We start from the raw sequence: 23,942 nt of genomic DNA on the forward strand, positions 1-23,942 counted from the left end.
TTCTCAACGTATTTCACAAGGTAGTAACTTTCAAGATTTTTCCAACTGAACCTGGAGGTTGAATTAAATGCATGATATGAAAGATTATGCATATATATATATATTATTTTAACATTCTTACCTCAAAGATAAAAGCTCCTGTGAAGTCTGCTCCGTAGTTCTCTGATCGCATGCACTTTGGAGCTTTTTTGAGTGTTTAGATGTCCTGGTTGTTTTAACTCATTCCCTGCTGCTTCCTTTAATCAGGAACTGAGGCATCTTTCAGAAAGGGCACAATATATGGATTGGGGAGTAGTTATGGGTAGCAGCATTGATTTAAAGAGGTTCTAGTATGGTCCCAAAATCTTAATAAGACCCACTGCCAATGAAGTCAGACTCCTTGATAACTTTCAAAAGGAAATTGAAGATGTGCCAATTTGCAGGGTTATGGAGAAAAAAGCTTGGGAATGGGACTAAATTGGGCATCACTTTTAAAGAGTCAGTACAGGTAAGGTGGTCCAAATGACCATCTCCTGTGCTATAAGATTCTCTTAAGTATTTTATTTGTTTAAAGCTGTATTCAATGTAAGTATATCTGAGTTCCACTGAGAAATGAGGAAGATCATATCATGACAGATAATTAACACTGTGAAAAGAATCATTGTCAGTAACTGGAAGACTCTGATAATGCAATAGTTTCCTCTTGAATCCATTACTGCATTTATCTTTTGATATAAGTCAGTGATCCCAATCTGTATTTGTAGGCCTAGAGTTCATGCAAAAGTATTTGTATCTCTACCTATCTGAATTTGGTGATTTTTGATAGGTATGCTCTTTTGAGATGGGAACAAAATGACTTTTAAAATGTCTTTGGGAGAAGTTTTAGAATTTTCTGCAGTACTGTTCTACTAGATTTTTTTTGTCCTTTTTTACATCTGAATTTTAATATATTAAGACTACTATGGTACACCTACCTTCTACCCTCTACCACCTAGAAGGGCAAGGGCAGCAGATACATGGGAACACCACCACCTGCAAGCCCCCCTCCAAGCCCCACACCATCCTGACTTGGAACCATATTGACTGACCTGCTACAGTTCTGTTTGCTACAGGTCAGCATAACAGCTTTCTTATCTGTAATAAGGGCATCCACAGTAACTTGAAGCATAGTGTTAACATTGCTAGATGGTTGGCAAAATTATCATTGCACTCGTGTTAGAGCATTTAAAAAAATATATTTGTTCATGGGATGTGGGTGTCACTGGGTAGACTAGCATTTATTGCCCATTTCTAATGGCCCTTGAGAAAATGGTGGTGAACTGCCTTCTTGAACTGCTGCAGTCCACAGGAACACCAACAGTGCTGCTAGGCAGGGAGTTCCAGGATTTTGACACAGCGACGGTGAAGGAACACCAATATGGTTCCAAGTCAGGATGGTGTGTGGTTTGGAGGGGAACTTGCAGGTGGTGGTGTTCCCATGTATCTGCTGCCCTTGCCTTTCTAGGTGGTAGAGGTCATGGATTTGAAAGGTGCTGTCTGAAGAGCCTTGGTGAGTTGCTGCAGTGCATCTTGTAGATGGTGCACACTGCTGCCACTGTTGGTTGTAACATCAATATGTGTGTTATAATATCAGAAACTGTGCAGCCTTTGAAGGAATCAAATAGCTTACCGATGTGCTGGTCAGTTTGGGAAGCAGTTTTCAAATCTTATTTGACACTTAATATTGTGACATTCATATCCAATATCATCATATAATATTTTTCCCAAGATTAAGTGGGTGATAACTGGTTACCATAGAAGATTTGAATGAATCATATGTTCTATTTTGATTGTATTGTCTGCTGCGTATGGGTATCCATGCAAATTACTGAAAGAACTGTAAGATTATCTGAGAGCTTGGCATGTGAGATCAAAAAGTCTGGAACATGTACACAAGCTACATTGGGAGCCATTTGCTGTCAACCCTTGCATGCTGGTTGATTGTCTCAACTTACTAAGTTTGATCAGTGTGTATCTTTGTCTAGGTCCTCTGGGTACTATAGTCATGATTCAGCCCGGTTGCCTCTTCCTGCCTTCTTGGGAAAAATAACTTTAGAATAACAAACAGTGCAAATCACCTTGTACGTATCTTATTCAGTAGAATGAAAACAGAAAATACTGGAAATACTCAGGTCAGGCAGCAATAGAGTTAATGTTCTAGGTTATTGACTCCTTATTGTTCTGCTGAAAGGTCATTGACCTGAAATGTTGGCTGGGATTTTATGTGGCCCCAGGGAACAGCTAGGAGGGGGAGAGACTGAAAAATTGGGCAGGTTGGGAGGGTTGGCATACCTGTTGCCTTCTGCATTTTACTAGCAGCAGGGAAGGTGGCAGACTGCCCTCCCGCCCCTTGTCCACCGCTCCAGTGGCGGTGCTGGGAGTGAAGAGCTGCCAGAGTTCTTGCGGGTGGGTCCTTGTGGGATGAGAGCCCTGCATTAGGCAGTGAATTGCCTGATGTTTGTAAAATGCATTCCGTGTTCCGGAGGAGGCCGAGTTGGACCATCCACTCGGCACTTCTGGCTGAAGATTGTAGCAAATGCTTCAGGCTTATCTTTTGCACTGTTCTGCTGGGCTCCTCCATCATTGAAGATGGGGCTATTTGTGGAGCCGCCTCATCCAGTGAGTTGTTTAATTGCCCACCACCATTCACAACTTGATGTGGCAGGACTGCAGAGCTTAGATCTGATCCGTTGGTTCTGGGATCGCTTAACCCTTTCTATCACTTAAGCTGTTTGGCACACAAGTAGTCCTGTGTTATAGCTTTACCAGGTTGACACCTCATTTTTAGGCATGCCTGGTGCTGCTCCTGGCATGGCCTCCTGCACGCTTCAGTGAACCAGGGTTGATCCCCTGGCTTGATGGTAATGGTAGAGTGGGTGATATATCAGGCCATGAGGTTACAGATTGTGTTCAAGTGCAATTCTGCTGCTGCTGATGGCCCATTGGGCCTCATGTTTGCCTAGCCTTGAGTTGCTAGATCTGTTTGAACTCTATCCCATTTAGCAAGGTGGTAGTGCCATACAATACAATGGAGGGTATCCTGAATAAGAAGATGGGACTTCATCTCTATAACGGATGTGCGGTGGTCACTCCTACCAGTACTGTCATGGACAGATGCATCTGCTGCAGGCAGGTTGGTAGGATGAGGTCAAGTATGTTTTTCCCTCCTTGTTGGTTCCCTCACCACCTGCCGCAGACCCAGTCCAGTAGTTATGTCCTTTAGGACTCAGCCAGCTCAGTTAATAGTGGTGCTACCGAGCCATTCTTGATAATGTACATTGAAGTCCCCCACCCAGAGTATATTGTGTGCCCTTGCCACCCACAATGCTTCCTCCAAATGGTGCTCAACATGGAGGAGCACCGATTCATCTGCTGAGGGAGGACGGTACGTGGCAATCAGTAGGAGGTTTCCTTGCCCATGTTTGAGCTGATGCCATGAGACTTCATGGGGTCCGGAATCGATGTCGAAGACTCCCAGGGCAACTCCCTCCTGACAGTATACTATTGTGCCGCTATCTCTGCTTGGTCTGTCCTGCCAGTGGATGATGGTAGTGTCTGGGACATTTTCTGTCAGGTATAATTCCGTGAGGATGGCTATTACTTCACTAGTCTGTGAGAAAACTCTCCCAATTCTGGTACTAACCCCCAGATGTTAGTAAGGAGGACTTTGCAGGGTCTACATGACTGAGTTTTCCGTTGTTGTTTCTGGCGCCTAGGTCGATGCTGGTTGGTCCGTCCGGTTTCATTTCTTTTTTTGAGATTTTGTAGCAGTTTGTTACAACTGAGTGGCTTGCTAGGCCATTTCAGAGGGCATTTAGGAGTCAACCACATTGCTGTGGGCCCGGAGTCACATGTAGGCCAGACCAGGTAGGGACGGCAGATTACCTTCCCTAGACGACATTAGTGAACCTGATGGGTTTTTATGACAATTGACAGTGGCTTCATGGTCATCATTAGACTTTTTAATTCCAGATTTGTATTGAATTCAAATTCCACCATTTGTTGTTACCCTGGGTCTTTGGATTAATAGCCCAGCGACAATACCACTACGCCATCCCTCCCATGAGGGATTGCTATCAATCGAATATGGTATCGGGGCAACTTTGTAATTTGCCCACACACTGTGTTTGATCTCTTGCACAATGCATTATTTGCCCTTTCAACCTCATTTGTCATTTTTTGTCGTCTCTTCAGCCCCACAGCCTTTGCTGTGAGCATTCTGAATCTTGTAAACAAAAATGCTGCAACAATTGTATCAATCTACATGTGGCCACTCAGCAATGAATGTTTGCATGCTATGGATTCACTGGTCTCTCTTTTCATTTTGCTGACTGCACACGCTGTGAGCTATGCTAAGAGCATATGTAACTGAATATTAACTAACTTGCTGAATCTGAAATCAACTCCACAGTTGAGTGGTTTGAGAGTGCCCACATGAGTCCTAATCCCAGCTCTATGCCAAGTCTACCCTTAGAGGTCTTTGTTCAAAATTGATCGAGTTCAGAAAGAAATAAAAATGTACCCACTTGCAATGCAATGCTTGCGTTTGTATATACATATTAGAGCTGATTTATTTTAAAGTCACCACAATGCACTATGGCGTAGCCCATTGAGTTGTTTGGATTGCCCTCTTGCCTCTCTTCACTGCAACAGTGGAGCTCTGCATAATCATTTGCTACATGGCTGAGGCTTTGTGATAGGTACTATATGCAGGGCCTCTTGAGATCGTTAAAAACTCTGCTGCCCGTGTTTTTACTCATACCGAGTCCCATTCACCTATCATCAATGCTTGGTGACCTACATTGATGCCTGGTCAAGCAATGCCTCCAAGGTTTGCCCTTCTTTTCTCTGTAATTCCCTTCAGTCCTACAACACTCCCAAGATATCTGCAGCAGCATACGCTCTAATTTTATTTGGAGGGCGCAGGCGATTTGTTCAAGTGTGTGGTCCCTTCCCTAAACCTCTCCGTCTCTCTACATCTCTTTCCCCCTTTAAGACTGTCCTTTAAAACTTACCTCTTTTGTCAAGCTTTTGGTCATCTGCTCCAATAATTCTTTGTGGTTCATAGGAATGTAGGACTTAGGAGTATCCAGCCCTTCAAGCTGGCCCTGCCATTCGATATGATCATGGCTGATCTAGTTGTGGTCCTGTCTGCCCCCCATAACCCTTGACTTCCTTATCTATCAAAAATCTGTCTAACTCGACCTTAAATAAATTCAATTATCCAGCCTCCATTGTTTTCTGTGGAAGAGAATTGCAGAAAAAGAATTCTCCTCATCCCTTATCCTTTGCCCTCAAAGTGCTTACGGAATGCCTAAGTGTTAAATTTTGTTTTCTAACACTCCTGTGAAGGGCCTGGAACGCTTTATTATGATAAAGGGACTCTTTAAATATAAGTTGTTGTTACAAAGTATAGTAAATAACGTAGATCTCTTCCCAAAGTGTGACTTATGGATGTAATTAAATGGGAAACAACTTGTTAGACTTAAAGTGCATTGGGCCATGGTTTTATTATAATTTGAGTTATTTAATGTATAATCAACATTCAACCACTTCTATTGCAGAAATAATAAAATTTGATGGGGCTGAGAGCATTGAGAATTTATTTCCTACAGAGCCTGAGGTCCTAATGTTCCCAGAAAATCTTGATGCATTTTCTCTAATAGTTTGTAGTTTACTTTGTTGGTTACCATGTTAAACTGCAAATTTCAGTGACTATGAAATGCGTTGGCCTCTGTTTAGAAATGATAAATAAAAGCAGTTACTGAGGCTAGATGTCAAGAGGTGCACAACTTAAGAATAGAATGCGTGAAGAACATACATATATTTATCTCATGCCTGTCTTAGTGAGTGTCAGTGCAAGGATAACTAAAGAAAGGACTAGAATTAATATAACACCTTTCACATCAGAATGAGAAAAGCCCTTCATAAATAATAAATTCCTGTTGAAATTTAGGCAAGGGTGGCAACCAAAAATGCACATTGCAATTCCCTCAAACAGCAGTCAAATTAATGACCAGTTTAGCTTTTTTTGATTGTATTAATTGAGGGAGGAATGTAGTACAGGACACTAGGAAAATGAAAATCATTCCTGTGCTCACTGACCTACATTGGCTCCCGCAACACCGTGGTTTTAAAAATTCTCATCCTGGTTTTCAGAACTCTGTGTCTTGCCTCTCTCCATCTCTGTAATCTCCTTCTAACCTACAACACACTGAGATATCTGCACTCCTCTAATTCTTGTCCCTTGAGCATTCCTGATTTTAATTGCACCACAATTGGTGGAGGTGCTTTTGGTTGTCAAGCTCAGGAATTCCCTCCCTAAACCTTTTGCCTCTCTACCTCACTTTCCATCTTTTAAACCTACATCTTTGGTCAAACCCTTGCCCATCTGCCCAAATATCTCCTTGTGTGATTTGGTGACAAACTTTGTTTGATAACACACCTGTTATGCACCTTGGGACATATATGTATGTTCTTCATTCATTCTATTCTTAAATTATGCACCTCTTGGCACCTAGTCTCAGTAATTGTTTTTATTTATCATTTCTAAACAGAGAACAACACATTTCATAGTCACTGGAATTCTCTTCCACAGAAAGCAATGGAGGCTGGATAATTGAATTTATTTAAGTTGCTATTTGAGTACAAGTTCTTATTGTTGAATAGTGCCAAAGGATGTTTTTACATGTGAAGAGGAAGCTGAGGCTTTGTTTACAGTTCCATGCAAAAGGTAGCACTCCTGACAATGCATCATTCCCTCAGTTCTCTGGGAACTCTCTGGGATACCCTACAGAGCAAAGCAAGGCAGCTCACCCTGACTTTGAAGCCCACTTAGAAGCTGGTTCCGAATATGAATGGTTAGCACATATGAACACACATCATGTCTTAACCTAAGGCTTGTTCTCATTCCAAACCACAGCTTGCCCCTCCACTCAGACCAGCTTTGCTCTCCCCTGACCCCACCATTCATCTTTCATATTACCTGACTTTTATCCTCCACTTGAAAGCAACACCATGTCAGATCCTGTACTAATAATAGCCTGTTCCAGAAGCATTGGTTTGGTACTCATAATTCATTTGCAATACATTTTGTATCCCAAAGTAAGGTGCCAAAATGCATAACAAGATAAATCAAAACTTGGGGCTGGACTTTACGGACTTTATGGGCATGTTTTTGGTGGGGGGCTGGCACGTAACTATGTCGAGTGGCTAGCCAACGGCCTTCCTGCCCACTGCCAACCCGGTCCACATACACCAAACCCCACCCCGTATAAGGTGCCCACTAGCCCATTCGCTCTTAGGCCTATTGAGGCTTTTAAGTGGCCAATTATTGCCCATTTAAGGCCTTCAGTACATCTCCAGTGCCATAATACGCTGGGCGGTGGAAGGTGGGCGAGAGTGGCAAGGCAATTTTTTTCACATTAGTGGGTGGAAAGGTGGGAAGGAAAGGGAAGGGGTATCCCTTGGGGGCTGTCCATGCACATCATGGGCACCACCCTTGTCTAAGATTGTACATCCCATTTGTGCTTCCTCACCTGGCCTCCAAAACCTGCCCCCACAGCTTGTTCCCTAGGGTGCCCGGTCACTCCCTGCCGAAAAAGCCCTGGCCTTACCTGTCTCCAGCATCTGTGACACTTTTTCACAGGACTCCTTGTGTCCACTACTGAGCTCTCGTGCTGTTGGGACTGCAAAAGCTGTCAGCCAACTCTTTGGCTGGCAACTCTCCACTTCCAAGTCCAACCCTCAGCTTGTTAAGGATATTATCGCCACATTGCAGCCTTTTTAAAAGTTGGTCAGTTTCTGACTGACTTTTCTTCTGGGACTGGGGGTCTGTGGGCAGTAGCGTGTCCCCCCCACCCCTCCAAAACCCAGTAAATTCCAGCCCTTGATTTCTATCTTACTGTTTTCCCTTTTTGAGTTCATCCAATTTAATCTGTTGGAAATATCAGCTAAAATTTACCCTCCATCAGGACAAAAAATTCCTTGTAAACACAGTACAGAATCTCGTATGTTTAACTTCATCAACTGAAATATTTCTTCAGCAGAGTCACTATCCTATTAAAAATAGATGATTTAACATTCCATAAGACAGAGGAATTTTAGGCAAATATGTTTAAAAACTTGTATGGTAACACAAGTAGAGGAAATAGTGGTGTAGTGGTAATGTCACTGGATTAGTAATCCAGGGGCACAGGCTAATATTCTGAGGCACGGGTTCAATTCCCACAATGGCAGCTGGTGGAATTTAAATTCAGTAGCTAAGATTTGGAATTGTATGCTAGTCCATGGTGACATGAAACTATCATTGATTGTTGTAAAAATCCATCTGGTTCATTAATATCCTCTAGGGAAGAAAATCTACCATCCTTACCTGGCCTGGCTGACATGTGACTCCAGATAGGTATGGTCACCTTGCTGGCAACATCCACATCCCATTAAAGAGTAAATAAAATATGTATTCCATGGTATTTTCTCACACACATTTTAGGGACAGGATATTTCAAAATAACAATAATAATGAAGACCAAATAATCACACCCCCTCCTTTCAAGGATCTTTTGAATTGTCTCCTCCAGTTCTAGACTTCATTCCTCATACTTAGGTTTTTTCATCTGCCTGTGTTCTGTATGCATTAAGAGTCATACTATTTTGTGCTTAGTTCCATTGTTGGAGCGGACTGCTGTGCCACGTCGCAGCTCCTTCAGAAGCGTTGCTCGAGGCCAGACCCTGAACCATTGTCACTGTAGCTGCCTAAGTCTTGGCCCTGACTGCTTTCTGCTATCTGAAACTGGGATCAAATCCCAGTTGAAAGCAGAAACTAGATCATCATCCCGTTTGTTCCCCAGTCAAAAATTGGCATCTCTGACACCTGTTATCTTGCTGGGTGCCGTGCCACATATTCGACTGATGCCTCAAACCTTCAGAACCTGTCCTCTGTCAATGTTGGTAGTGGTTGGTTGTTATATGTATCTATTGGGATGGCATACCTGGGAAAAAGAGAAGTCTAGCATTGTTGCTGAAGTGTATAATATAAATAAAGTAAATATACAACTTTTGCTTGCTATTTTACATGCAACCCTTTGTGAGGTATGGGAAGAGCCAGACCAAAATTATACACATCTATATATACATTCTTCATCAAAATATGAAAACATCATAAATAAAATGTTAGCTAATGGGATATTGTGTAAGCTGTGGTGGTTGTTTGCATTGATAAAGCCTAATGCATATTTTCTTTTTTGTGTTGTGTTTTCTCATTGGGCAAACTGCAGGTAAATAAAAATACAGAATATACAAATCATTCTCAAAATAAAATACAGGAAAGAAAAGCCTACAAGGTTCCACCACCATGACAGTTCCATGCAGACTTTGACTTGAGTGGAAAGGTTTTATTTGTAAAATTGTTCAAAGATTATCTCTCTGCACAAACTCCTAGGCCTTGACAGCAATTGTGCTAGACTTTAGAATCTGCACTTTGCTCGACACCACATCAGCTCCATCTGTGCTCCTCTTCCAAGCTTAACTTGCTTTGCATTTAATTTTCTCCCTTCTGTCAGTTAAGCTGCCTTGCTATTTGCAGAGATCCAACTTAACAACCACTCTCCCACCCTAAGCCTCAAAGCTGGTCTCTAATCTTCAGCTTTTGCCAGATTTGCCACTTTTATACATGTTCTCACCAGGCACTGCCCGCTCTACCCCTTAGTCTGAACATTTCCTTGGGATTAATCAGTATTAAATGTTTCTGCTCATTCATCCTTGTTTGATGCATACAAGTGCACATAGAATATCAAACAAGGTGCAGTTTTTTTATGTTAAATGTTTGCTCCTGACCTGCCCAGCTACACAAACAAAGCCATACTCATTACCTACTTCAATTACAAGCATAAAAATGCACCCATATCCATCCAAGTTATGCAAGTTTGGCATTGCCAATGTAACTTACTGAATGAGTATCTGTGCCCTCTTTCTTGATGTAATGAGAAAGGAGGGGTGGGGGTCATCTTTTCAGCTACAGTTAGCTGGACTCAATTTTTATCTTACATTTATCTTGTCTAAAATAAAAACAAAGCAGTGTTTACTTATCTCATACAGGAAGTGAAACTTTGCCTCAAAATTATACTGCAGTAGGACTTGGATAAACATGTAAAACTGTGCCTTATATCCCAATTTACCACATAATAAACATAGATCCAGCCAAAGTTGCAAGAGCATTAGTAGGATGATTTTAAAAGAGACAAATGTTGAGTCTATGCTGCTCTCTTCAGATAGTAGAAGGGATGTGGTACATAAAACCTCCTTTTTACTTCCTTCCATGAAATGAATATTTGCACAGCATTATCTGGATTTATTAAGCTGACTCATCTTTGAATCTGAAGATCACAGATTCAAGTCTCACTGCAAAGTTTGAACGCATACCATAAGAACAGTGCTGCCTTGTCAGAGGTTCTGCCTTTCAGATAGGCTATTAAATCAAGACCCTGCCTGTTGCGGTAGGCATAAAAGACCCCAAGGCATTATTTGAACAAGAGCAGTAAAGTTCTCCCGGTGTCCTGGCCAGCATTATCCCTCAATGAATACCCGGTTAGCCACTCATTTATTTCAGAACTGTTTGTGGGACTTTGCGGTATGCAAATTGACTGCCAGGTTTGCCTAATGAACAGTGACTATACTGCAAAAGTAATTCCCAACTATGAAGTGCTTTGGAGGAGGCGAGAGTGACTGCCTTTGACATCAAGGCAGCATTCGACCGAATGTGGCATCAAGGAACCCAAACAAAGCTGGGGTCAATGGGAATTGGGGAAAATTCTCCACTGTTTGGAGTCCTACCTAGCACAAAGGAAGGTGATTGTGGTAGTTGGAGGTCAGTCATCTTAGCTTCAAGACATCAGCGCAGGAGTTCGTCAGGCTAGTGTCCTCGGCCCAGCCATCTTCAGCTACTTCATCGATGTCTTTCCTTGCACAATAAGGTCAAAAGCAGGGATGTCCGCTGATGATTGCACAATGTTCAGCACCATTTGCAGCTCCTCAGATACTGAAGCAGTCCATGTCCAAATGCAGCAAGACCTGGACAATATCCAGGCTTGGGCTGACAAGTGGCAAGTAACATTCATGCCACACAAGTGCCAGGCAATGACTGTCTCCAACAAGAGAGAACCTAACCATCACTCCATGACGTTTAATGGCATTACCATCACTGAATCCCCCACTATTAACATCCTGGGGGGGTTACCAATGACCAGAAACTGAACTGAACTAGCCATATAAATACTGTGGCTACAAGAGGGGGCCAGAGTCTAGGAATCTTGTTATGAGTAACTCACCACCTGCCTCCCCAAAGCCTGTCCACCATCTACAAGGCACAAGTCAAGACTGTCATGGAATACTCCCCACTTGCCTGGATGAGTGCAACTCCCACATTACTCAAGAGGCTTGACACCATGCAGGACAAGGCAGCCCGCTTGATTGGCACCACATCCATGAACATTCACTCCCTCCACCACTGATGCACAGTAGCAGCAGTGTGTACCATCTAGAAGATGCACTGCAGGAATTCACAAAGGCTCCTTAGACAGCACCTTCCAAACCCATGACTACTACCATCTAGAAGGACAAGGGCAGTAGATAGATGGGAACACCACCACCTGGAAGTTCCCCTCCAAGTTACTCACCATCCTGACTTGTAAATATATCGCCGTTCCTTCTCTGCCACTGGGTCAAAATCCTGGGACTCCCTCCCTAACAGCACTGTGGGTGTACCTACACCACATGAACTGTAGCGGTTCAAGAAGGCAGCTCACCACCATCTCAAGGGCAGCTAGGGATGGGCAATAAATGCTGGCCCAGCCAGCGAAGCCCACTTCCCTTGAATGAATAAAAAAAAAGATGCCCCAAGGTGTGAAATGCACTTTAAAAACACAAGTTCTTTCTGTGCTAATATTGAGCTTTTGAGTAACTATGATCGGGTATTTGATTTGGATTTGATTTCTGACTTGAAAACATGACCCATCATGGCATTATCCTTTGCATTTTTATTTCGAAGGATTAAATTCTTCAGAGCCATGTTTTCAGTTTGTTAATGGGTTACTCTAATTAGAATTTTTCAGCAAAACCCTTAACTGTGTTTTTTCCATTTTCTTCCCCCCTTGCCTGTTTTTCTCTGAAAAATAATGAATTTATCTGAAGTACTCGCTTTATTTACATGATTAACTTCAAAACGTGCATTGCAGATATGCTTTTATCTGAAATTCTCTCGGCTGTTGGTAGGGTGCGGGTTCTTTGGATGTTGAGATCTTGATCTTGGCTGTGCTGTTCGTGAAATGTGCAAAGTAAAAGTGTGATGCAGTGTTTCCTTGTGGACAGAGAGCTATGGAAAGTCTGAGCTGCCATATCATGCTAAGCATTCTGTAATGCTGCATTTGAATCACTTTAAAGACTCAAGTATATGCCAGAGCAAATCCTTCAGCTTTGTTGTACTGCTTCCATTTGGAAAACAGTGACCCTCTCAATTTTGCCCCTTGAAACAAAGGCTGAAGTTGGGAAAGTAGTCTGTTAATCACAGGAAGGATTTCAGTGTTGTGAACCTTATTAGTATGTTGGCACACTATAATATTATGAGTAGATTGAATTTGGTCTGGAATAATCTTTGAGACTGGATAGTGCGTACTTTATTTGCTTAAATCACGTTTGATCCATGTCTTTTTTGGGGTTTTTTTGTCCGCCTGGTTTCAACTTAATAGTTTAATAACTCAAGTAGTTGGTACAATGTTTTAGTTCTTCATTTGTTCCATGGCACAAATCCATGTTTACATGAGCTGTAATGAGCGAGAAAATTGCCTCCATAGGCGGAAGCCAAATATAGAAGCCCAGGATCTTCCATACTGTATATAACAATCGAGACTTTGCTGAGAGCTAAATCCACCACCTACTTCAAACAGTGATGGTTTTATCGTCCTTATTGGCTTTACCACCATGAAGTTGAGCAAATTTGCAGTGTGAAAAATAAAATTCTAAAAATACCTTTTGATGCTGGAGGCAATTCTCCTAATTGCTTGAATTGAAAGGAGGTGACTAGAACATACTAAAACCCTGTAAACATTTGGAAAGTTACTTTTGAAAAATTAAGTTACAGCATGAGGCAGCTAGTAATTGCTGCAGGAATTTCAATTTGGTAAAGGCAAATGTTTTATTTCAAAGTCATACTCACAGAATCATATCTTTCAGCCAAGCCCCCCAGATCTTTCCATTAGAGATGGAGGCACATTTGGTCCTGGGAGTCCTCAGCATTGACACTGAACCCCATGAAGTCCCATGGCATCAGGTCAAACATGGACAAGGAAACCTCCTGTTGATTATCACTCTAGCTCAGCTGATGAATCAGTACTCCTCCATGTTGAGCATCAGTTGGAAGAAGCGCTGAGGGTAGCAAGGGCACAGAATGAATTCTGCATGGTGATTTCAGTGTTCATCACCAAGAGTGACTCGTAGCAGCACTACTGACCAAGCTGGCCAAGTCCTGAAGGAAACACCTTCCAGACTGAGGTTGGCAGCAAGTGGTGAGACTACCAATGAAAGGAAAAAACCTACTTAACCTCATTCTCTCTATACCACTTTTGTAGGTGCATCCGTCCATGACAATATTGGTAGGAGTGACTACCACATAGTCCATTTGGAGACAAAGCCCTGTTTTCACAATGAGGACAGCCTCTATTGGGTTGTGTGGCTCTACTAACCGTGCTAAATGGGATAGACTCAGATTGGCTCTAGTAGCTCAAAATTGTGTATCAATGAAGCACTGTGGACCATCAGTAGCAGAAGAATTGTATTCCACTACAATCTGTATCCTCACGGTGCACATGCTACACTCTATCATTACCATTAAACCAGTGGATCAACTCTGTTCAATGAGTATAGAAGAGCATGTCAGGAGCAGCACCAAGTTCACTAAAAAATGAAATACATACCTAGTCAAGCTATAGCACAGGACTGCATGCATTCTATATCATGCTATAGACAGAGCTAAGTGATCCCACAACCAAAGGATCAAATGAAAGCTCTGCACTTATGCCATATGCAGTAGTGAATGGTGATGAACAATGAACAGGAGGAGGAGACTCCACAAATGTCTTCATCATCAATGATGGTGAAATTGAGCATGTGAGTACAAAAGGCAAGGCTGAAGGCTGCCTGGATGAACGAAGTCAGATCAGCATCTCATGTTTCTTTTATAAATGTTAGAATGTGAACTTACAAAATGAGGAACAAGTTATGCATATTATATGGCCTTTCATTTCTCTTATTAATTTGGATCCTGTTCTCTTCCACAACCCTACTGTGGAACAAAGTTAGAGTTGATTACAAGCACATTGTGATCCTTTGCCATCATTACACATTTAGCTTTCCCTAAAAAACACGGGCACAAATTCGCTTCAAGAGAAAATGAGTTGAGACTGTTTAACATTTACCCTGATCTAAGTGCTACAGAGATGCTGGAAACAGTGAAATGCTCCTGCCCTTCACACACAAAGTATACAGCTAAGCTAATATGCATCATGCAAATGTAATTTATTGCCAGGCAACCATAGGCTTTTCAGTATGGTGGAAAAGATCTTGTTGGATTAATGTGTGGGATGTTGTCACAGAATTAAATTGTCATCAAGTCCTGGAGCAGGGAAAGCATGGAAACAGAATTTTGAGGAATTACTATTTTGTCGGGTGAGTACATTAAGAGCTTTTGGATTTGATGATGACAACCTACTTTGGAAGAGGAGAGGATTTCATTAAACAAGAGAAATGTAATTTTGATCTATAAATTTATCAGTATGTTATCAAAGTTCGTTAGTCTAAATTAAATATAGCAATGACATAAACTATAGTTAATCAAATAAACCCTGTTTTCTTGTGTCAGGAGGATATTAACATGAGTAGTTTGACAGTTTGAAATAATTTCGACTATTTTATCCAGTTCAATCCCCGGAGCAAGATTTTGTTCTTTCAGTTCTTCTCATTAGCATTCATTGTAGGCACAACGTTCCAGATGTGACTGGAGTGGGTGGGGAGGTAAAAAAATTGAATTAAAGCAGTTGTGTTGATTTATTTTATTTTTTGGTCAGCTGGCATTGGACATGTGCAGAAACCTTTCATAAAGCTCGAGTCTCCATGCCAGACTACTGAGAAGTCCATGTAAGTAGATTTTCTGTTCTTCTGATGTGGAGTGCATGGCGTCTCAGTGCAAGGGATACATTACCCAACCCCCAGGGAACTGAGCTGGAGTTGGCAAGAATCTGCACTTGGAGCCCCCCCAGCTATGGGCTGAGGTTATTGCTGGAGTTTAGACAGCTAACACTATACATCTTACCAATGTAAAGAACTGCTTGCTACATGCTGTTCAGTAGCTAGCTCCATTCGCTGCAGGAACTTTTTTTTATTCATTCATGGGATGTGATCACAGCTGGTTGGGCCAGCATTTATTACCCATCCCTAATTGCCCTCATTCAGATGGTATTTTTAACCGCATTGCCATTGGCCTAGAGTCAAATGTAGGCCAGATCAGGCAAGGATGGCAGATTTCCTTCCCTAAAGGACATTAGTGAACCAGATGGGTTTTTACAACAGTCAGCAATGGTTTCATTAGACTTTTAATTCCAGATTTTTATTGAATTCAAATTTCACCATTGGCCATGGTGGGATTTGAACCCAGATCCCCAGAGCATTATGCTGGGCCTCTGGAATACTAGCCCAGTGACAATGCCACTATCCTTACTGCCTACCTGGGATACATGGGAACAGGTACAACCTTCAATTGCAGGTCTTTCACAAACTTGAAGGGTTGCATTGCATAGTGTACCCAAGAGGATCAACATAGTCCTGTCAGAAGGCATCTTGGCCACAAAGAAGCCAAGTTGACTTTTACTGCCTTACACCATTTAAGTAGGATAATCACCAGTTGATTATTAGACAAATGGCTAGCATTGATTTGAGCGATAGCAATGTCAGCAAGCACCTTACCAACTGACATGGTGGGCAGTTAAAAAGTATGTAAGTGTATTGACTAGGCTGCAACTTAGAAAACACCCGTACCTCATTGAATAGTGGTTTCATTATTTGCAGATATGGAGCTTCATCAGCAACTGATTAAGGCTCCAAAACCCAAATCAAGTTAGGCTCCAAATCCTAAATGCATGTTCCAGCATCTGTTCTAAGCCTTTGAGTGGGGCGGGGGGGGGGGGGGGGGGGGGGGGGGGAGCCATCTTGACACCAAATGCTTGATCCAGACCTTAACTGCTAACTAGGATGCTGAGCACCCATTCTTCCTTGCAACCATTTATTGTGGGATTGGGTATAGTACTGACCACAGTGTGATGTAGTGCAACACATGACTTGAGTCTGGAAGGCAGTCTTGTACTGGACAGAGACGTGTATAGAGGCAAAAATGGAGACAGCTCCAAGTTTCGACTTTATACTGTACATATGTATATAGTTACTAGTAGATTATCAATCGTGAACTATACAAGACTCTCAATCTTTTCATGAAACCTACTGAACTACACACAAAATCTGCAACAAGGTCACAGCTATCGGAACAACCCAGAACTTCATAGAAGCTGGAGAAGAGATCCTAACACTGGAAGATTGAAGAAGCAGCATCCTGACCTGATGAAAAGCACCAGAAGTGAAGGAGATCGCCAGAAAAAAGCTCCAAAGCAGGATTGGAAACAGAAGGCAGAAATAAAACTCCACACTACAGAGGAAGACTCCATTGAATCCAATAGGAGTCCAGCTTCAATATCCAGAGTGTAGAGTCAGAAGACCTGGAAGGGGTGAGCTTAAAAAAAAAACTTACTTTCTTGGCTAGAATGAGTTTTAAAAAAACTTTTAAGTCAGCAGCAGCTGGAATTGCTGTTTTAAAAAAACAACACAAGCGGCCTGAGTCAGCGTCTGACCACATGGTGGCCAAGCTTGCTCTGAACAAAAAAATGTTCAATAACAAATCATCGGCAGTTAAAACACCCAGCAAAAGCCAGGAATTGATGGTTTCACGCCCTGCAAATACTTAGGTACTGCAGGAAAGATTCAAAAAGGTCGATCCAAGGAGTTGCTGCTGAAAATTTAAAACACAGGAATTGCGACTGCCATTGCTGTGGGAGCCCGCCAAATCTGACAAGTGCGGGAAACCTTGTTGAGAAGAAGTGTACAGCAGTGCCATCTTGGAATTCCTTACAGCATTTAAAGCTAGACATATTTTTAATTTTAAATGACCATGGATCAAAATCTACCTTACTAGACAAGTTTGGATCCGTCCAAGACTAGCCACAAAACTGGGGACATTGGAGAAAGAAATTCCTTAGATACATGATTGCTTCAAGTCCGGACAAGAAGACAGAAGCTGAACAGGTTAACACTGCTTTATTCAGTAGGTCCAATAGCCGACGATATAATGGCTAGTCAAGGAATTAGTGAATCCTCAGCAAAACCTGACGAAGTTTTAAAATCATTCGACGCATTTTAATTTGAGCAGCAACAAAATCCTTGGAAAAACCAAATTTTAACAAACATATCCAACAGCCAGGAGAATCTGCTGACTGCTTCATATATGAGCTGTACAGAATGGCTGAAGGCTGTGACTATGATGACCTGAAATCTGTGACTATGATGACCTGAAATCTGAGCTAATCAGGGACAGAATTGATGCTGGAGTGATGGACAATGCACACTCAGACATGCTTCAAGCTAAGGAAGATTTGACCCTTGTCAGGCATTCTGAAATCCATTTACAGCACAGATCCAGGTTAAAGGGCGGAAGCAAGCCATGGTGCAGAGCAACCTCCACTGTCCAGTGAGTAAAACAGCAGAGGAGCAAGGACACTCCAGGCCAAGGGAAGCAATACCCTAATCAACCACTAGATGGTGGGCATCCATGCCAGCATGGTGGAGCAAAGTGACTCCACAGGTGTGATCAATGTCTGACAGCCTCAGCAGTGTTTTAATTGCAACCACATAGGACACTTCGGAAAGCTATGCATAGCTAAAACAACCAGATGCGCAGATGATCCCAGGACAATTCACAAGGTCGAGGTACCACAGCCATGCTCCTTGGCTGAGGTCAAAGATCAGGGATTTTCACTCTCAACGTTGACCTTTTGGTTAATAGTCATCTCACAAACTTTAAGTTGGATATGGGAGCCAGTGTTAGGGTCCTCTTGCACAAGGAACAGTGGCTGAGACACCCCTGGCTATGTGTTACCGACACGCCACTTTATGGGCCAAGAGGAATCTGACTTCTGGTTATAGGCATGATTCTGGAACCATTAAGGTATGGATGCAAGCAAATCTTTGAAGTCATGTATGTCATCCGTAACTAGTCGTTTTCTCTTCTGAGCAGAGATGCCAGTGTTGTCCTGAACCTTTTTAAAATGGCAGAAAATGTTAAAACAACCTCTATCATCAATTACACAACTTCAAGTTTCCAAGAGTCCCAACAGAAAAGATATTCTCAACTGGGACTTCAGCTCCGAATTATTTTCACTTTTTGCAGAGTTGCATTGTCCATTTTGCTTGCAGGTGCCAGAAGCTCCTCATTGGTCAGACAAGCCAACCAACCAGATGGTTACCACAATGCCCCAGCAGCAAGAAGAGCCTCAACCTCTGGCTCCGACATCTGTTTGTAAGATACCACGAGACACTGCCACACACAAGCTGCACCTCCGACCAGTACAACCATTAGCCAGATCATGCTGGAACAGAGAAGTAGCCATCAATTGACCACAGCCCACCTCAGTTAGGCAAGGAAGCAAACCAATGAGAAAGTTGTTGCACAGAAAATTAAACTGCCTGTTGATAAGTCACACTCCCACAATTGGAAGAGACATCTTCCATTCCAATGTGCATCACGGTGAACCACACTTAGAAAGAAAAACAGAATGAGCACTATAGATAAGCTGTGAATTCGTTCTCCTAGTAAAGATCTGGATAAACTAATGACCATCGATAACACCAGATGGGGAGTTGAGAAAGAGCGGTTTAACTCCAAAGAACAAAAGGGAGAATTAAGATCAACTGACCAAATGCCAGAATGACCACATCCAAAGTAACCTCCTATTCGTTAAGCTTTGCCGAGAAGAAGAGTCTACCACTCCTCCAACTGTTGTAAGGACAAGATCTCAAAGAATTATGAAGCCTCCAGACCGCCTGAACCTGTAAACACAGAGGCTTGAAGGGGAGGTGGGGGGGTGGAGAAGCGGTAGTATAAGTAATGTAAATATGTTGGGTACACAGGAATGCATTGTAAATACGTTGGATAAGGTTTTGGGAGGAAGGTGTAACATTAAGGTCTGGCACAGAAAGGGTTAACACGGGGCTGGGTACAATATCACCCACACTGATAAAAAGGAACACATGAATCTAGAGGGCAGTCTTGTACTAGACAAAGACATGTGTAGTGGCAAGTGTGGAGAAAGCTCCTAGATTGGACGTTATTCTGTATATATATATATGCAGTTACATGTAGTTAATAAACACTTACTGTTAAACTATACAAAACTTACAGTCTCTTTATGAGACCTAATGAACTACACACATCTTAAAACACACATCAGGCAAAAGATAAAAGCAAAATGCTGTGGATGCTGGAAATCTGAAACAAAAACAGAAAATGCTGGAAAAACTCAACAGGTCTAACAGCATCTGTGGAGAGAAAAAAAAGAGTTAACGTTTTGAGTCTGTACGACTCTGAAGAAATCATACGGACTCGAAAGGTTAACTTCTTTTCTCTCCACAGATGCTGTTAGGCTTGCTGAGCTTTTCCAACATTTTCTGTTTTTGTTTCAAGCAAAGTAAGTATATGTAGGCATTCAGAAGGAAGAATAGCTTTTCGCATACATGTTTTGCCCACCACAGCTAATGTTGCGTTGGTATTTTATTATTCTGATGAGAGGCAAGGAAAACCAGAACATTGAAGAATGTTTCCACTTGTAAGAGTCCAGAACAAGGTGCTATAAAAATAATGGATGCTAATAATATTATAATAAAGACGTTTCTCATTTCCCCACTGGGTTTATTATGGAATAGAATCATAGAAATTATTATATAAGATTAAGTTGGAACCTTTAGGCACCACACATTAGGAAGGATATGCTTTAGAGAGGATGTAGAAATGATTTACAAGAATAGTTAATTTTTTTAACCCAATTTGCTATCCATTCCATTACTTTTCCTCTGACTCCAAATGCCCTAGCCTTTGTCAAGAGTCGACAGTGTGGTACCTAATCAAAGGCCTTTTGAAAATAAAGGAAGTAGTCATCAAAGAAAGAAGGTGGGTATATGCAGAGGGCTAAGGCCGCGTATGAAAGATGACACTTCAGCTTCAGCTGGACTATGCGCTAAAGCCAGAGAGTGGGCTTTAACTCCTAGCCTTGTGAGTTAGGATATCAGAGTGCTACCAGTTGATCAGAGCACTACCAATTGATCAGAGCTGATACTGACTGAGTTGCTTTCATTGAGTTGACCCCGTTGGTGTGGGACTGGAATCAAATGCAGATCAGACTCGGTGTGGATGGCAGGTTTCCTTCCCTGAAGGATATTCGTGAATTAACTGGATTTTTATAACAATCCAACAGTTTCACTGGTGCCAGCTTTTCATTTTCAGGTTTTAAAGATACTGACTTCAGATTTTCCAACTGCTATGATGGCAGTTCACTGGATGACTCTTAAAGTTTTCCAGATTACTAGTCTATTAATGTAACCACTGTACCAGGATGCATTCCATGTGATAGAACTTGCTAATAAAGAAACTAAAGATAGTTAAGAATGTTGCTTGAGTAGCCATTTACTGTGTCCAAGCAGTGTGAGACGACAAGAAACAAATAATCTGGAACATAAATATAGTTAGTGTGGGAGTAGGTCATTTGGCCTTTTTGAGCCTGATCTACCATTCACCAAGATCATGGCTGATCCCCTACTTCAAATCCATCTTCTTGCACTATCTTCATATCCCTTAACTCTCTTAGAACCCAAAAATCCATGAACTTCTATCTTGAATTTATTCGGTGACTGCGTATCGACAGTGCTCTAGGTGGAGAGTTATATTGCCAAATCCCCTGATACTGCCCACTATTCTGAATGTTACATGCAGTTCTGATCCCCATAATAGAGGCAGCCTGGGTTTTGGAGAAGGGTAGCCACACTGATCCCTTGTATAAAGGAAAGCATTTTGAGGAACATTTTGATAAACAAGGGTGCTTCATACAAAGGGCGGGTGGGGGGGTGGGGGGGTGGCGGAGGGAATGTCTCAGCATTGATCTTGTTTAGATTTACAAGAAACTTAGTGGATTAAAGCAATGAACCAGATATGGGAGGCTAGCAGAACAAGGTGGATCAGGCTCAGGATTGGAAAGGGGAAATTTAGGGCAAATGTGAAGTATTTCTTTACATAGAAAGATGGTTAACAGGAGGAACTGATTGTGGCAAGAAGAGTGCTTGAAGCCAAGAACCTGGGTTCATTTAGGAAACAGCTCTTGAAAATATGGTGATAGTTCCAGAACAAGGAAATCAAATGGACCATCTTTATCCAGATGTAACAGTGCAGTGCCACCTTGAAGAACTCTATCCTAGTTAAAGTTGACATCACCAGCATTTCAGAATCTTGGTATGCTGATAATTATTGAATAGTATCAAAGATGCCAAATTTCCTCTGCCAGTTTTCATTCAAATGAAAGTCAGCTGGTGTCAATTGGTCTAAACTTGAACATTTACCAAGTAATCTGGAGGATTAGTTTAGTACTGAAATGTTTCACACAAAAATATTGAAACATTTCTGGCAGTATTGCTAAATGTTTACTTATTTCTGGAGGCAACAGCTCTAATTTGGAATTTCTACTTGCATTGTCAATTATATCCCTTAATTTCAAACCATTTAAATGTGCTACTTGTATCTCCAAAGGGCAGTTATGAGCCATCAAAGAAAGCACTGCTGTCTCTTGGAAGCGCCAAGGTATTTAAAAAGCTCAACAGTCCTTGGAAAGTGAACTCAACTCTGCATACCTGTTACAGCCTTCAGACCTCTATTGAGCACTGGATTTCAGTACATAAGCAGTTCTACACCTCATCCAGCACCCAAAATAAATTACTGATTAGAGAAGATGACTTAATTAGAGGTAATTAAAACATGATTGTGTTTTAGTGTAAGCCTCAAATGCACCTTAAGCATAGTAACTCTATGTGCTATTATGACAAAATATACTTATTAAGAAAGAAGTCGAGGGATCTGTTTTGCAAAGTCTGTAATCTTTTTTTCGAATCCAAAGTCCTTTCAGGGACACAATAGGAAAGTTTATAGTTAGGTAGGCTCCTTTAACAGTTGTCATCTAGAAGTCAACTATATAGCTACTTTGAGCTGTTTGCTGAATCCCATTTCTGCTATCTTGAGTTGCCATGGGTGATGTAGTTTATATGGCTTTGGGAAAATGCCAGCATCCTTGTTTATTAATTATTGTTTGTCTTGGTTGTAATTCAAGCTCACTTTATTTGGGCTACGCTAGTCCTTTCTCATGCCAAAGGCAAGGTCCCAAGATTCTGAAAGTGCAGCATGCCAAGTTTTTTCAAGCGTGCATGAAGGACAGCTCTTGTATAGTGTAGCATCTGCAGTTAAATCTGGGCTACCTTTGGCCTATATTCCAACCTGAATCTTAGTACAGTTCTTGTCAGTTCTCCCCTAAGGCAGGGATAAAATTTAGATGTTTTAGAATAAGATTTAAAAAAAAAGCAAGTAAACCATCTGAAGTACCACATATCTGTTGAGCTCTTTATGTTAGCTTGAGTGGGAGCTCATGAGATCAGAATGTGACAGCAATGCAAATACATCATTCTGTAATAATCCTGTTTTAATTGTCAGAAATTGGGATACAGAAACTAGTTTGTAAAAGAAATAAAAATCATTGCCAAATACTGAACCTCCTTGTGAAAACAGGATCTTGGTAGGCATTGCTGAAAAAAAGAGACACTTAGCCAAAGCTTTTCATCTTGCACTCATCAGGACAATCGCAAGAATACCAATGACAGGGGAAGCAACAACTTTATACTGAATGAGATGAGAGTGTTGATTGGTTGGCAAGTGAACTCTGATTGGCAGAGGCATTGCCATGGAGAACGCATCAGTTGATGGTGACTGACAGCTGCCAAGCATTGTTTGGAATTTAATCAAGCAGCTTGACTTTGATTAGTCAAGGCATTACCTTGAGGAACGAACCAGCAAATGGCTATGACTTATTTTGTTTAACTGAAACAGACGCAATGTGCGTACATGGTTTTTCTGTCTGCAAAGAACAGGGCGCTGTGTATTAATATATGTAGCTTTCAGTACACACAAATGCGCCACATGGTGAGCCCTACTGACGATCTTAAATTGGTTGTCAGCATAATTTTTAGCACACTGAGGATGATTTAGCAAATGTTGTCCAATCGCGGAATCACATCTAATGTTGGGCACTGTGCTTTGAGTTTTGCAAACGCAGGCTGGTTGAGTACGGTATGTACCTTGCCTGTTGCAAACAGCGAAAAAGACATGCTGTTTGATACAATTTGTCAGTCTTTGGGACGTATGGCCTACACACCTAGGATCACACTGGCACTGAAGTTTATATACCACATTACTCATTTAAGAGAGAGGCGGAATGTCTTTTTGGCTTGACAGTGGCGAATACAACTCATGTTGTTACTGCATAGCAGCAACGCAAAACTGCTAGCTTCACCTGTTGCTGTAATTTTTGAGATACCTTGTCCTTCCAGTGTTTTTTGAGATAGACTGGGGCACTTTTGAGGGCTAAAAGTGATGGCCTTAGGCCCATTCATGAGTTTGCATGATGTACAGGGCGAAATGATCTGATTAGGATGTCTTTGATGCGCCCTATTTCAGCATCAAACTTGCATAG

The 23,942-nt window shown here is 41.8% G+C and overlaps 1 protein-coding gene across 4 annotated transcripts in view; it reads left to right on the forward strand.

Moving 5' to 3' along the window:
• The window catches only part of tanc2a (tetratricopeptide repeat, ankyrin repeat and coiled-coil containing 2a), a 920,169-nt gene that overhangs the window by 337,869 nt on the left and 558,358 nt on the right, over positions 1–23,942 (forward strand). The gene's annotated exons all lie outside the window — the stretch shown is intronic.

Source organism: Carcharodon carcharias, chromosome 23 (genome assembly GCF_017639515.1).
Source record: "Carcharodon carcharias isolate sCarCar2 chromosome 23, sCarCar2.pri, whole genome shotgun sequence".
NCBI lineage: Eukaryota > Metazoa > Chordata > Chondrichthyes > Lamniformes > Lamnidae > Carcharodon > Carcharodon carcharias.